Genomic DNA, 14,315 nt, shown 5'->3' with positions numbered 1-14,315 from the left:
CTGAGCAGGGAACGGTCTATGCATAGGGTAAGGACCATGCGTGCATCCGCGCTGAGACACGCTGAAAATTACTTTTGCCACTGCAAAGCTCCAGATCATTGCTGAGTGGCCATCAGCTCTTGACACTGATCAGCCATTCCTCTATCTCCTCCACCAGACCTTGCCTGTTCCTGTATTTTTCCCAGTTTGCCTTTTGATCTCTCCATGATCTGACTTCTGTCTCGTTTCCTGACTCCACATCCTGGTTATCATTTCGTATTGTCTCCTGCTTGTGAAATACTGACCTTGGCTTCCATGTGGGCTTGCTTTACACTGCTGTGACCGAAAAGTCATGTGACTTTTGTCTTGCAACTTCAATGTGACTTTCCTGTCACTTTGATGCTTTGTGACTTTAGCAATGGCTTGGTCTTCATTGGAGGGTCCATTGTTGCATAAATTCGCAGGATGCTCAAGTGCAGGTTCTTCATTGTCAGGAACATCCCTCAGCCTCCCGGAAGCCATCTTTTCTGCACTGTGAACATGGCCGGCTAGGTGGACAATGCACACCTCCCAACATTTTGAGATCGGAATGAGGGACACCTGCTAGCAAACGTATGTAGGCATAGGGCACGCCCCCTGCCACACCCCCTTAAAGGAGAATTAACCAAAAAAAAAGGTTAAATAAAACCAGAAGTACTTTTTTTTTTACCACGGCTAATCCTTTATATTGGCTTTTAACATTTACAAATGCAACAAGTTTGAATTTGGATGAAAGATTTAGTCCTGGGAAACACTTTTTTTTAAAGATAAAAATTGCATTTTATATACAACTATATAGATCAGAGCAAAATGAGGGACAAATGAGGAGGAAAGAGGGAGAGGGGGACATTGCTCCAAATCGGGGACCGTCCCTCCAAATCCGGGACAGTCCCTCCAAATCCGGGATGGTTGGGAGCTATGACAATGTGCTTTGGGAGGTGACAATGGGAGGAGATTTTCTGGGCCACAAGTACACCGCAGACAATGGACTGGGATTCAAGCACAGGCTTAAAAAAAACATCATGTTGCAGCCAAAGTCGCATTGAAAAGACAAAGATACAACTTGTGACTTTTGTGATTTTTAACATTGCAGTCTATGGCACTCGATCACACCAAAGGCGCAGGAAATTTGTGCATTTTTTCTTTTTTTTTTATTACGACCCATTGAAATGAATGTGCTTTGACTTGTCATGCGACTCTGTGTGTCTCCAGGCACAGCAGTGTGACCCGGGGGCGCAGCAGTGTGTCTCCAGGCGCAGCAGTGTGACCCGGGGGAGCAGCAGTGTGACCTGGGGGAGCAGCAGTGTGACCCGGGGGAGCAGCAGTGTGACCTGGGGGAGCAGCAGTGTGACCCGGGGGAGCAGCAGTGTGACCCGGGGCGCACATTCTTTGTCTCCTGAATTTGAATTGCTGTTTCCCAGCTATTGCCAATCCCTCCTCACCTGACCACGGTTCAGTTTTCTGTATTCACAAGTCCTGTGAGGACATCCGGGGCGATGCTTTCTTCTCTGCATGATCCAGGAATTACCACCATGTCACTCCCTATCCACTCCCTACCCTGTCATCAACCTCGGGGGGGGGGGTAAAAGACTGGAGGTGTAAGGGAGAGTCCTCTCATCAGCTCGGGCCCTAACAAGGAACATGTACAAACCAGAGGAGTGACCCTGTCCTCTGACAGATCTGTACCAAGATTCAATCACAGACAGACTGGCTGAAAGCAAGCAACCCACGCTCTGCTCTCTGTGAATACTATTTTATATGAGTGTTTTCCTCATATTAAAGGTTTGTTTGTACAACAAAGATAATATAAAAACAGTAAAAACACACACATATAGATATATATATATTATATATACACACACACATACATATATATATATATATATATATATATATATATATCTATATATATATATATATATATATATATCTATATATATATATATATATATATATATATATATATATATATATATAAAACATCAGTATAAAAACATAAAGCAGTCAAATAAATAAAATGACCCAAAAATAATTACAATGAATTAAGCCAATGCCCACCGGTGCTGCCAATCAGTGCCCATCAGTGCCGCCTACCAGTGCCTATCAGTGCCCACCAGTGCTGCCAATCAGTGCCGCCTATCAGAGCCCATCAGTGCCACCTACCAGTGCCTATCAGTGCCCACCAGTGCTGCCAATCAGTGCCTACCAGTGCTGCCAATCAGTGCCACCTATCAGAGCCCATCAGTGCCACCTACCAGTGCCTATCGGTGCCCACCAGTGCTGCCAATCAGTGTCACCTATCAGTGCACATCAGTGAAGGAGAAAAATTAACTGTTTGCTAAATTTTATAACAAACTATGAAAAAGGTTTGTGTGGAAAAAGATGATAGACATGTCATATGTGTACAGTGCTGCATGACCGTGCAACTGTCATTTAAAATGTGACAGCGCTGAAAGCTGAACATTGGCCTGGGCAAGAAAAACGGGGGGGTTAGAAAGTGGCGGGAAGGCAAGTGGTAGAAGAAACAATTGAGCCTGCTTCTAGGTGGGGCCTTGGAAGGTCTACTAAGGCACAGAGACTGCACTGTCAGCGGACCCTCTGAGACAATTGGGTTCTTCCTTCCATTCTCTGGCCCCTGCAGAGTTCTGAGAGCTTCAATCTGATTGGTCCGTGTGGAAAGCATTGCAGCTCGTCTCTTCCCGAGTTTCTATTTCTAAAGCCAATGTTTGTGTGTCTTGGCTCAGGTGTGTTAACATTCTGAGCAAATAAAGAAAAATATTGAATTACTTTCTGGCCTTCAATCAATGTTAAGAACTTCTGGCAGCCTGACACTTAGCAGATAATGGAGACAAATGCGTCACGTATTGACCCTCAGCTGTCCCAAGTGTTTAGAGGGAAACTCTAGTCGGGTTTTATATTGTGTGTATATACATTGCAATTATGTTATTAAAATTTATTTTAAATTGATTACTTTATAACCTATTTAAACACTACAAGACATGGATGAGTATTACTTCTATTACATTGTATCCCTGGAATCTTCACACTAATAATCCCTGAAACCCCTCCCCCCCTAATACTCATCTCATTTTCTCTCTGTGACCCAATACTTGCCTTCCCTGGAACTGAGCGCCATCCATAGGGGGGGTAGAGCCAGCCCTCCAGTACCATTCAGCAGGGGGCCCGGGGGCAGAGAGTGGACTCTATAAAAACCTTTGGGGGCATGCATAGTAATCCCACAGGCTTTGGCTCCTCACAATGATTGTCCACCTCCTCTGCTGTCCAATCATTGTCCACCTCCTCTGCTGTCCAATCATTGTCCACCTCCTCTGCTGTCCAATCATTGTCCACCTCCTCTGCTGTCCAATCATTGTCCACCTCCTCTGCTGTCCAATCATTGTCCACCTCCTCTGCTGTCCAATCATTGTCCACCTCCTCTGCTGTCCAATCATTGTCCACCTCCTCTGCTGTCCAATCATTGTCCACCTCCTCTGCTGTCCAGTCATTGTCCACCTCCTCTGCTGTCCAACCATTGTCCACCTCCTCTGCTGTCCAACCATTGTCCACCTCCTCTGCTGTCCAACCATTGTCCACCTCCTCTGCTGTCCAGTCATTGTCCACCTCCTCTGCTGTCCAACCATTGTCCACCCCTCTGCTGTCCAGTCATTGTCCACCTCCTCTGCTGTCCAGTCATTGTCCACCCCTCTGCTGTCCAACCATTGTCCACCTCCTCTGCTGTCCAGTCATTGTCCACCTCCTCTGCTGTCCAGTCATTGTCCACCTCCTCTGCTGTCCAACCATTGTCCACCCCTCTGCTGTCCAGTCATTGTCCACCTCCTCTGCTGTCCAGTCATTGTCCACCCCTCTGCTGTCCAGTCATTGTCCACCTCTTCTGTTGACAAGTCGTCATCAACCTCCTCTGATGTTCAATCATTGTCCTCCTCCTCTGTTATCCAATCATTGTCCACCCCTCTGCTGTCCAGCTCCTCTACTGTCCAGTCATTGTCCACCTCCTCTGCTGTCCAGTCATTGTCCACCTCCTCTGCTGTCCAATCATTGTCCACCTCCTCTGCTGTCCAATCATTGTCCACCTCCTCTGCTGTCCAACCATTGTCCACCCCTCTGCTGTCCAGATCCTCTGCTGTCCAGTCATTGTCCACCTCCTCTGTTGACAAGTCGTCATCAACCTCCTCTGATGTCCAATCATTGTCCACCTCCTCTGCTGTCCAACCATTGTCCACCTCCTCTGCTGTCCAGTCATTGTCCACCTCCTCTGCTGTCCAGTCATTGTCCACCTCCTCTGCTGTCCAGTCATTATCCACCTCCTCTGCTGTCCAGTCATTATCCACCTCCTCTGCTGTCCAACCATTGTCCACCCCTCTGCTGTCCAGCTCCTCTGCTGTCCAGTCATTGTCCACCTCCTCTGTTGACAAGTCGTCATCAACCTCCTCTGATGTTCAATCATTGTCCACCTCCTCTGTTATCCAATCATTGTCCACCTCCTCTGTTATCCAATCCTTGTCCACCCCTCTGCTGTCCAGTTCCTCTACTGTCCAGTCATTGTCCAGCTCCTCTGCTGTCCAATCATTGTCCACCTCCTCTGTTGTCCAATCATTGTCCACCTCCTCTGCTTTCCAGTCATTGTCCACCCCCTCTGCTGTCCAATCATTGTCCAGCTCCTCTACTGTCCAGTGATTGTCCAGCTCCTCTGCTGTCCAATCATTGTCCAGCTCCTCTGCTGTCCAATCATTGTCTACCACCTCTGCTGTCCAATCATTGTCCACCTCCTCTGCTGTCCAATCATTGTCCACCTCCTCTGCTGTCCAATCATTGCCCACCTCCTCTGCTGTCCAATCATTGTCCACCTCCTCTGCTGTCCAATCATTGTCCACCTCCTCTGCTGTCCAATCATTGTCCACCTCCTCTGCTGTCCAATCATTGTCCACCTCCTCTGCTGTCCAATCATTGTCCACCTCCTCTGCTGTCCAGTCATTGTCCACCTCCTCTGCTGTCCAGTCATTGTCCACCTCCTCTGCTGTCCAACCATTGTCCACCTCCTCTGCTGTCCAGTCATTGTCCACCTCCTCTGCTGTCCAACCATTGTCCACCTCCTCTGCTGTCTACCTCCTCTGCTGTCCAATCATTGTCCACCCTTCTGCTGTCCAGCTCCTCTGCTGTCCAGTCATTGTCCACCTCCTCTGTTGACAAGTCGTCATCAACCTCCTCTGATGTCCAATCATTGTCCACCTCCTCTGCTGTCCAACCATTGTCCACCTCCTCTGCTGTCCAGTCATTGTCCACCTCCTCTGCTGTCCAGTCATTGTCCACCTCCTCTGCTGTCCAGTCATTATCCACCTCCTCTGCTGTCCAACCATTGTCCACCCCTCTGCTGTCCAGCTCCTCTGCTGTCCAGTCATTGTCCACCTCCTCTGTTGACAAGTCGTCATCAACCTCCTCTGATGTTCAATCATTGTCCACCTCCTCTGTTATCCAATCATTGTCCACCTCCTCTGTTATCCAATCCTTGTCCACCCCTCTGCTGTCCAGTTCCTCTACTGTCCAGTCATTGTCCAGCTCCTCTGCTGTCCAATCATTGTCCACCTCCTCTGTTGTCCAATCATTGTCCACCTCCTCTGCTTTCCAGTCATTGTCCACCCCCTCTGCTGTCCAATCATTGTCCAGCTCCTCTACTGTCCAGTGATTGTCCAGCTCCTCTGCTGTCCAATCATTGTCCAGCTCCTCTGCTGTCCAATCATTGTCTACCACCTCTGCTGTCCAATCATTGTCCACCTCCTCTGCTGTCCAATCATTGTCCACCTCCTCTGCTGTCCAATCATTGCCCACCTCCTCTGCTGTCCAATCATTGTCCACCTCCTCTGCTGTCCAATCATTGTCCACCTCCTCTGCTGTCCAATCATTGTCCACCTCCTCTGCTGTCCAATCATTGTCCACCACCTCTGCTGTCCAATCATTGTCCACCTCCTCTGCTGTCCAATCATTGTCCACCTCCTCTGCTGTCCAATCATTGCCCACCTCCTCTGCTGTCCAATCATTGTCCACCTCCTCTGTTGTCCAATCATTGTCCACCTCCTCTGCTTTCCAGTCATTGTCCACCCCCTCTGCTGTCCAATCATTGTCCAGCTCCTCTACTGTCCAGTGATTGTCCAGCTCCTCTGCTGTCCAATCATTGTCCAGCTCCTCTGCTGTCCAATCATTGTCTACCACCTCTGCTGTCCAATCATTGTCCACCTCCTCTGCTGTCCAATCATTGTCCACCTCCTCTGCTGTCCAATCATTGCCCACCTCCTCTGCTGTCCAATCATTGTCCACCTCCTCTGCTGTCCAATCATTGTCCACCTCCTCTGCTGTCCAATCATTGTCCACCTCCTCTGCTGTCCAATCATTGTCCACCTCCTCTGCTGTCCAATCATTGTCCACCTCCTCTGCTGTCCAGTCATTGTCCACCTCCTCTGCTGTCCAGTCATTGTCCACCTCCTCTGCTGTCCAACCATTGTCCACCTCCTCTGCTGTCCAGTCATTGTCCACCTCCTCTGCTGTCCAACCATTGTCCACCTCCTCTGCTGTCTACCTCCTCTGCTGTCCAATCATTGTCCACCCTTCTGCTGTCCAGCTCCTCTGCTGTCCAGTCATTGTCCACCTCCTCTGTTGACAAGTCGTCATCAACCTCCTCTGATGTCCAATCATTGTCCACCTCCTCTGCTGTCCAACCATTGTCCACCTCCTCTGCTGTCCAGTCATTGTCCACCTCCTCTGCTGTCCAGTCATTGTCCACCTCCTCTGCTGTCCAGTCATTATCCACCTCCTCTGCTGTCCAACCATTGTCCACCCCTCTGCTGTCCAGCTCCTCTGCTGTCCAGTCATTGTCCACCTCCTCTGTTGACAAGTCGTCATCAACCTCCTCTGATGTTCAATCATTGTCCACCTCCTCTGTTATCCAATCATTGTCCACCTCCTCTGTTATCCAATCCTTGTCCACCCCTCTGCTGTCCAGTTCCTCTACTGTCCAGTCATTGTCCAGCTCCTCTGCTGTCCAATCATTGTCCACCTCCTCTGTTGTCCAATCATTGTCCACCTCCTCTGCTTTCCAGTCATTGTCCACCCCCTCTGCTGTCCAATCATTGTCCAGCTCCTCTACTGTCCAGTGATTGTCCAGCTCCTCTGCTGTCCAATCATTGTCCAGCTCCTCTGCTGTCCAATCATTGTCTACCACCTCTGCTGTCCAATCATTGTCCACCTCCTCTGCTGTCCAATCATTGTCCACCTCCTCTGCTGTCCAATCATTGCCCACCTCCTCTGCTGTCCAATCATTGTCCACCTCCTCTGCTGTCCAATCATTGTCCACCTCCTCTGCTGTCCAATCATTGTCCACCTCCTCTGCTGTCCAATCATTGTCCACCTCCTCTGCTGTCCAATCATTGTCCACCTCCTCTGCTGTCCAGTCATTGTCCACCTCCTCTGCTGTCCAGTCATTGTCCACCTCCTCTGCTGTCCAACCATTGTCCACCTCCTCTGCTGTCCAGTCATTGTCCACCTCCTCTGCTGTCCAACCATTGTCCACCTCCTCTGCTGTCCACCTCCTCTGCTGTCCAATCATTGTCCACCCTTCTGCTGTCCAGCTCCTCTGCTGTCCAGTCATTGTCCACCTCCTCTGTTGACAAGTCGTCATCAACCTCCTCTGATGTTCAATCATTGTCCACCTCCTCTGTTGTCCAATTATTGTCCACCTCCTCTGCTGTCCAGTCATTGTCCACCCCCTCTGCTGTCCAATCATTGTCCAGCTCCTCTACTGTCCAGTCATTGTCCAGCTCCTCTACTGTCCAGTCATTGTCCAGCTCCTCTGCTGTCCAGTCATTGTCCACCTCTTCTGCTGTCCAATCATTGTCCACCTCCTCTGTTGTCCAATCATTGTCCACCTCCTCTGCTGTCCAATCATTGTCCACCTCCTCTGCTGTCCAATCATTGTCCACCTCCTCTGCTGTCCAATCATTGTCCATCTCCTTTGCTGTCCAGTCATTGTCCACCTCCTCTGCCTCTAAAGTGTTCGGATTTGGCTTGACGAAAAAGTGGCGATCCTATCTGGTTCCCTTGTCACCTCCTCCCATGCTCCCTCCAGGTCTTCTCACAGAGCCTCCACCATCCTCTGTAACGCCCTACCCCAGTCTGTGCAGAGCCTCCACCCTTCTCTGTAACGCCCTACCCCTATCTGTCCAGAGCCTCCATCCTCCTCTGTAACGCCCTACCCCAGTCTGTGCAGAGCATTCACCCTCCCCTGTAACGCCCTACCCCAATCTGTTCAGAGCCTCCACCCTCCTCTGTAACGCCCTACCCCAATCTGTTCAAAGCCTCCACCCTCCTCTGTAACGCCCTACCCCAGTCTGTGCAGAGCCTCCACCCCCCCTCTGTAACGCCCTACCCCAATCTGTCCAGAGCCTCCACCCTCCTCTGTAACACCCTACCCCAGTCTGTGCAGAGCCTCCACCCTCCTCTGTAACACCCTACCCCAGTCTGTGCAGAGCCTCCACCCTCCTCTGTAACGCCCTACCCCTATCTGTTCAGAGCCTCCACCCTCCTCTGTAACGCCCTACCCCAATCTGTTCAGAGCCTCCACCCTCCTCTGTAACGCCCTACCCCAATCTGTTCAAAGCCTCCACCCTCCTCTGTAACGCCCTACCCCAGTCTGTGCAGAGCCTCCACCCCCCCTCTGTAACGCCCTACCCCAATCTGTCCAGAGCCTCCACCCTCCTCTGTAACACCCTACCCCAGTCTGTGCAGAGCCTCCACCCTCCTCTGTAACACCCTACCCCAGTCTGTGCAGAGCCTCCACCCTCCTCTGTAACGCCCTACCCCTATCTGTTCAGAGCCTCCACCCTCCTCTGTAATGCCCTACCCCAATTTGTCCAGAGCCTCCACCCTCCTCTGTAACGTCCTACCCCTATCTGTGCAGAGCCTCCACCCTCCTCTGTAACGCCCTACCCCAATCTGTCCAGAACATCCACCCTTCTCTGTAACGCCCTACCCCAATATGTGCAGAGCCTCCACCCTCCTCTGTAACGTCCTACCCCTATCTGTCCAGAGCCTCCACCCTTCTCTGTAATGCCCTACCTCATTCCGTCCAGAGCCTCCACCCGCCTCTGTAACACCCTACCCCAATCTGTGCAGAGCCTCCACCCTCCTCTGTAACGCCCTACCCCAATCTGTCCAGAGCCTCTACCATCCTCTGTAATGTCCTACCCCTATCTGTCCAGAGCCTCCACCCTCCTCTGTAACGCCCTACCCCAATCTGTCCAGAACCTCCACCCTCCTCTGTAACGCCCTACCCCAATCTGTCCAGAACCTCCACCCTCCTCTGTAACACCCTACCCCAGTCTGTGCAGAGCCTCCACCCCCCTCTGTAACGCCCTACCCCAATCTGTCCAGAGCCTCCACCCTCCTCTGTAACACCCTACCCCAATCTGTGCAGAGCCTCCACCCCCCTCTGTAACACCCTACCCCAGTTTGTGCAGAGCCTCCACCCTCCTCTGTAACACCCTACCCCAATCTGTCCAGAGCCTCCACCCTCCTCTGTAACACCCTACCCCAATCTGTGCAGAGCCTCCACCCCCCTCTGTAACACCCTACCCCAGTTTGTGCAGAGCCTCCACCCTCCTCTGTAACACCCTACCCCAATCTGTCCAGAGCCTCCACCCTCCTCTGTAACGCCCTACCCCAATCTGTCCAGAGCATCCACCCTCCTCTGTAACGCCCTACCCCAATCTGTCCAGAACCTCCACCCTCCTCTGTAACGCCCTACCCCAATCTGTCCAGAACCTCCACCCTCCTCTGTAACGCCCTACCCCAATCTGTCCAGAACCTCCACCCTCCTCTGTAACGCCCTACCCCAATCTGTCCAGAGCCTCCACCCTCCTCTGTAACGCCCTACCCCAATCTGTCCAGAACCTCCACCCTCCTCTGTAACGCCCTACCCCAATCTATCCAGAACCTCCACCCTCCTCTGTAACGCCCTACCCCAATCTGTCCAGAACCTCCACCCTCCTCTGTAACGCCCTACCCCAATCTGTCCAGAGCCTCCACCCTCCTCTGTAACGCCCTACCCCAATCTGTCCAGAACCTCCACCCTCCTCTGTAACGCCCTACCCCAATCTGTCCAGAACCTCCACCCTCCTCTGTAACGCCCTACCCCAATCTGTCCAGAGCCTCCACCCTCCTCTGTAACACCCTACCCCAGTCTGTCCAGAACCTCCACCCTCCTCTGTAACGCCCTACCCCAATCTGTGCAGAGCCTCCACCCGCCTCTGTAACACCCTACCCCAGTCTGTCCAACTATCTCCTACACTATCTTCCTTTAGGCATTCCCTGAAAACCCATCTTTTCGGAGAGGCCTATCCTGCTTCTAGATAATAATCTGAACTTCACTGTCTTCATCAGCTCATCCCTCACAGTTATCTTTTGTATCACTTGACCCTCCCTCTTTGATTGTAAGCTCTCAGGATCAGGGCTTCCTCTTGTATTGAATTGTATGATAACTGTACTGTCTGCCCTCATGTTGTAAAGTGCTGAGCAAACTGTTGGCAATATATAAACCCTGTGCAATAATAACAGTAATAGGTGGATTTGTTTATGGTAAACTGTGAGGCGGCTGTGGATTTGAAAAGCCTAATCCAAGAAAAATAGGAGTTTTGTTCCCGAAGATTCATGGAGTCAACACTACAAGTTTATTAAACAAAGAGGACGCAGAGCCGCCTGGTTGTGGGTATTTGTCGATCGTACAGAGAAGTCCTGTGTGCCGAGTCCACCTTCCTATCAGGGAAATGTTTGCTGTCATAACAGGACTCCTTGTTAGAGATCGAATGTAATGAGAAACAACCAAGATATTCTGTCTCAGAAACTCCATCTGAATACAGAAAAAGTCCATTAATCCAAGGGGACTCCAAACCAGTTTATTGTCCTTCAAACTTTACAGGGATCACACTGTGACCATTGGGATTAGAAATTGTCCTGAATAGTGCCCCATCATTGGAGTCAGTGGGGGGAATAGTGCCCCATCATTGGTGTCAGTGGGAGGAATAGTGCCCCATCATTGGTGTCAGTGGGAGGAATAGTGCCCCATCATTGGTGTCAGTGGGAGGAATAGTGTCCCATCATTGGTATCAGTGAGCGGAATAGTGCCCCATCATTTCTGTCAGTGGGAGGAATAGTGCTCCATCATTGGTATCAGTGGGAGGAATAGTGCCCCATCATTGGTGTCAGTGGGAGGAATAGTGCCCCATCATTGGTATCAGTGAGCGGAATAGTGCCCCATCATTTCTGTCAGTGGGAGGAATAGTGCTCCATCATTGGTATCAGTGGGAGGAATAGTGCCCCATCATTGGTGTCAGTGGGAGGAATAGTGCCCCATCATTGGTATCAGTGAGCGAAATAGTGCCCCATCATTGGCGTCAGTGGGAGGAATAGCGCCCCATCATTGGTATCAGTGAGCGGAATAGTGCCCCATCATTGGCGTCAGTGGGAGGAATAGTGCCCCATCATTGGTATCAGTGAGCGGAATAGTGCCCCATCATTGGTGTCAGTGGGAGGAATAGTGCCCCATCATTGGTATCAGTGAGCGGAATAGTGCCCCATCATTGGTGTCAGTGGGAGGAATAGTGCCCCATCATTGGCGTCAGTGGGAGGAATAGTGCCCCATCATTGGTGTCAGTGGTAGGAATAGTGCCCCATCATTGGCGTCAGTGGGAGGAATAGTGCCCGATCATTGGTGTCAGTGGGAGGAATAGTGCCCCATCATTGGTGTCAGTGGGAGGAATAGTGCCCCATCATTGGTGTCAGTGGGAAGAATAGTGCCCCATCATTGGTGTCAGTGGGAGGAATAGTGTCCCATCATTGGTGTCAGTGGTAGGAATAGTGCCCCATCATTGGTGTCAGTGGGAGGAATAGTGCCCCATCATTGGTGTCAGTGGGAGGAATAGTGCCCCATCATTGGTGTCAGTGGGAGGAATAGTGCCCCATCATTGGTGTCAGTGAGAGGAATAGTGCCCCATCATTGGTGTCAGTGGGAGGAATAGTGCCCCATCATTGGTGTCAGTGGGAGGAATAGTGCCCCATCATTGGTGTCAGTGGGGGGGGAATAGTGCCCCATCATTGGTGTCAGTGGGGGGGAATAGTGCCCCATCATTGGTATCAGTGGGAGGAATAGTGCCCCATCATTGGTGTCAGTGGGAGGAATAGTGCCCCATCATTGGTGTCAGTGGGAGGAATAGTGCCCCATCATTGGTGTCAGTAGGGGGAATAGTGCCCCATCATTGGTGTCAGTGGGGGGAATAGTGCCCCATCATTGGTGTCAGTGGGGGAATAGTGCCTCATCATTGGTGTCAGTGGGAGGAATAGTGCCCCATCATTGGTGTCAGTGGGAGGAATAGTGCCCCATCATTGGTGTCAGTGGTAGGAATAGTGCCCCATCATTGGTGTCAGTGGGAGGAATAGTGCCCGATCATTGGTATCAGTGGTAGGAATAGTGCCCCATCATTGGTGTCAGTGGGAGGAATAGTGCCCCATCATTGGTGTCAGTGGGAGGAATAGTGCCCCATCATTGGTGTCAGTGGGAGGAATAGTGCCCCATCATTGGTGTCAGTGGGAGGAATAGTGCCCCATCATTGGTGTCAGTGGGAGGAATAGTGCCCCATCATTGGTGTCAGTGGGAGGAATAGTGCCCCATCATTGGTGTCAGTGAGAGGAATAGTGCCCCATCATTGGTGTCAGTGGGAGGAATAGTGCCCCATCATTGGTGTCAGTGGGAGGAATAGTGCCCCATCATTGGTGTCAGTGGGAGGAATAGTGCCCCATCATTGGTGTCAGTGGGAGGAATAGTGCCCCATCATTGGTATGCCTCCGCCTCGTCCTCATTCCTCCTCCTGGGAAAACAACAAACTTGAAACAAAACTAATTACTTCAGCTGCACCCTTCCCTTCCCCCCGCAGCGTGCTGGCAGAACGGTTTATGTGATTAATAGCCGATTAGCCGTTATCATTGTGAACGCCAAGATATAAACAATCGTTGCTAGGCTGACGCGCGAGCAACTGGGAATGACATTACGGCGTCTCCTAAAATAATATGATTCCCATTCTACTGAACAATAAAATACATATATTATTATGATTATCATCAATCAACATTTACCTGGAACTCGGACGGGTCACACCCACTGACAGCGGCCAATAATCACGTCACAAATACTGACTTATCAGAGAACATTCTCCTATCAGCCAATGTCATCATGACATCATAGAGAGAAAGGTTCTAATACCATCCAATGGGAATTATTAATCCCTCTAGTAATATTAGAGAAAACCTACAGACTTATTTCTGACATAAAGTCCACCTGTAGGTAAAAAAAGTTACAATACTTACCTTCAATTCAGAGATGTCCCCAGCAGTATTATATTTTTACCACAAGATGTGATCAGTTTTCCGAGGAGAATGACTCCCTCCCAGCTCTGAAGACTGAAAATATTGTGCTGGGGGTCATGGGCCCGCCCCTGAGGGGCTTTACAATGGTGTCCGCCATTCAGTGTAAAGGTGCAGAATGTGCCACTAAAGCAACACCGAGAACTGCAGCCTTCCCAGGCTCTCCTCTCCCATTGCTGCCTTCCAGGCTCTCCCACCACCATCTTCCAGGCTCTCCCCCTCCCACCGCCATCTTCCAGGCTCTCCCCCTCCCACCGCCACCTTCCAGGCTCTCCCCCTCCCACCGCCACCTTCCAGGCTCTCCCCCTCCCACCACCATCTTCCTGGCTCTCCCCCTCCCACCGCCACCTTCCAGGCTCTCCCCCTCCCACCACCATCTTCCAGGCTCTCCCCCTCCCACCACCATCTTCCAGGCTCTCCCCCTCCCACCACCATCTTCCAGACTCTCCCCCTCCCACCGCCATCTTCCAGGCTCTCCCCCTCCCACCACCATCTTCCAGGCTCTCCCCCTCCCACCACCATCTTCCAGACTCTCCCCCTCCCACCGCCATCTTCCAGGCTCTCCCCCTCCCACCGCCATCTTCCAGGCTCTCCCCCTCCCACCGCCATCTTCCAGGCTCTCCCCCTCCCACCACCATATTCTAGGCTCTCCCCTCCCACTGCCATCTTCCAGGCTCTCCCCTTCCACTGCTGCCTTCCAGGCTCTCCCCCTCCCACCGCCATCTTCCAGGCTCTCCCCCTCCCACCACCATCTTCCAGACTCTCCCCCTCCCACCGCCATCTTCCAGGCTCTAACCCTCCCACCGCCATCTTCCAGG

This window comes from Lithobates pipiens, unplaced genomic scaffold, assembly GCF_037356315.1.
Source record: "Lithobates pipiens isolate NorthernLeopardFrog02 unplaced genomic scaffold, aLitPip1_a1.2 Scaffold_27, whole genome shotgun sequence".
NCBI classification, from domain to species: Eukaryota; Metazoa; Chordata; class Amphibia; order Anura; family Ranidae; genus Lithobates; species Lithobates pipiens.
Note: the sequence above shows the minus strand (reverse complement) of the source record.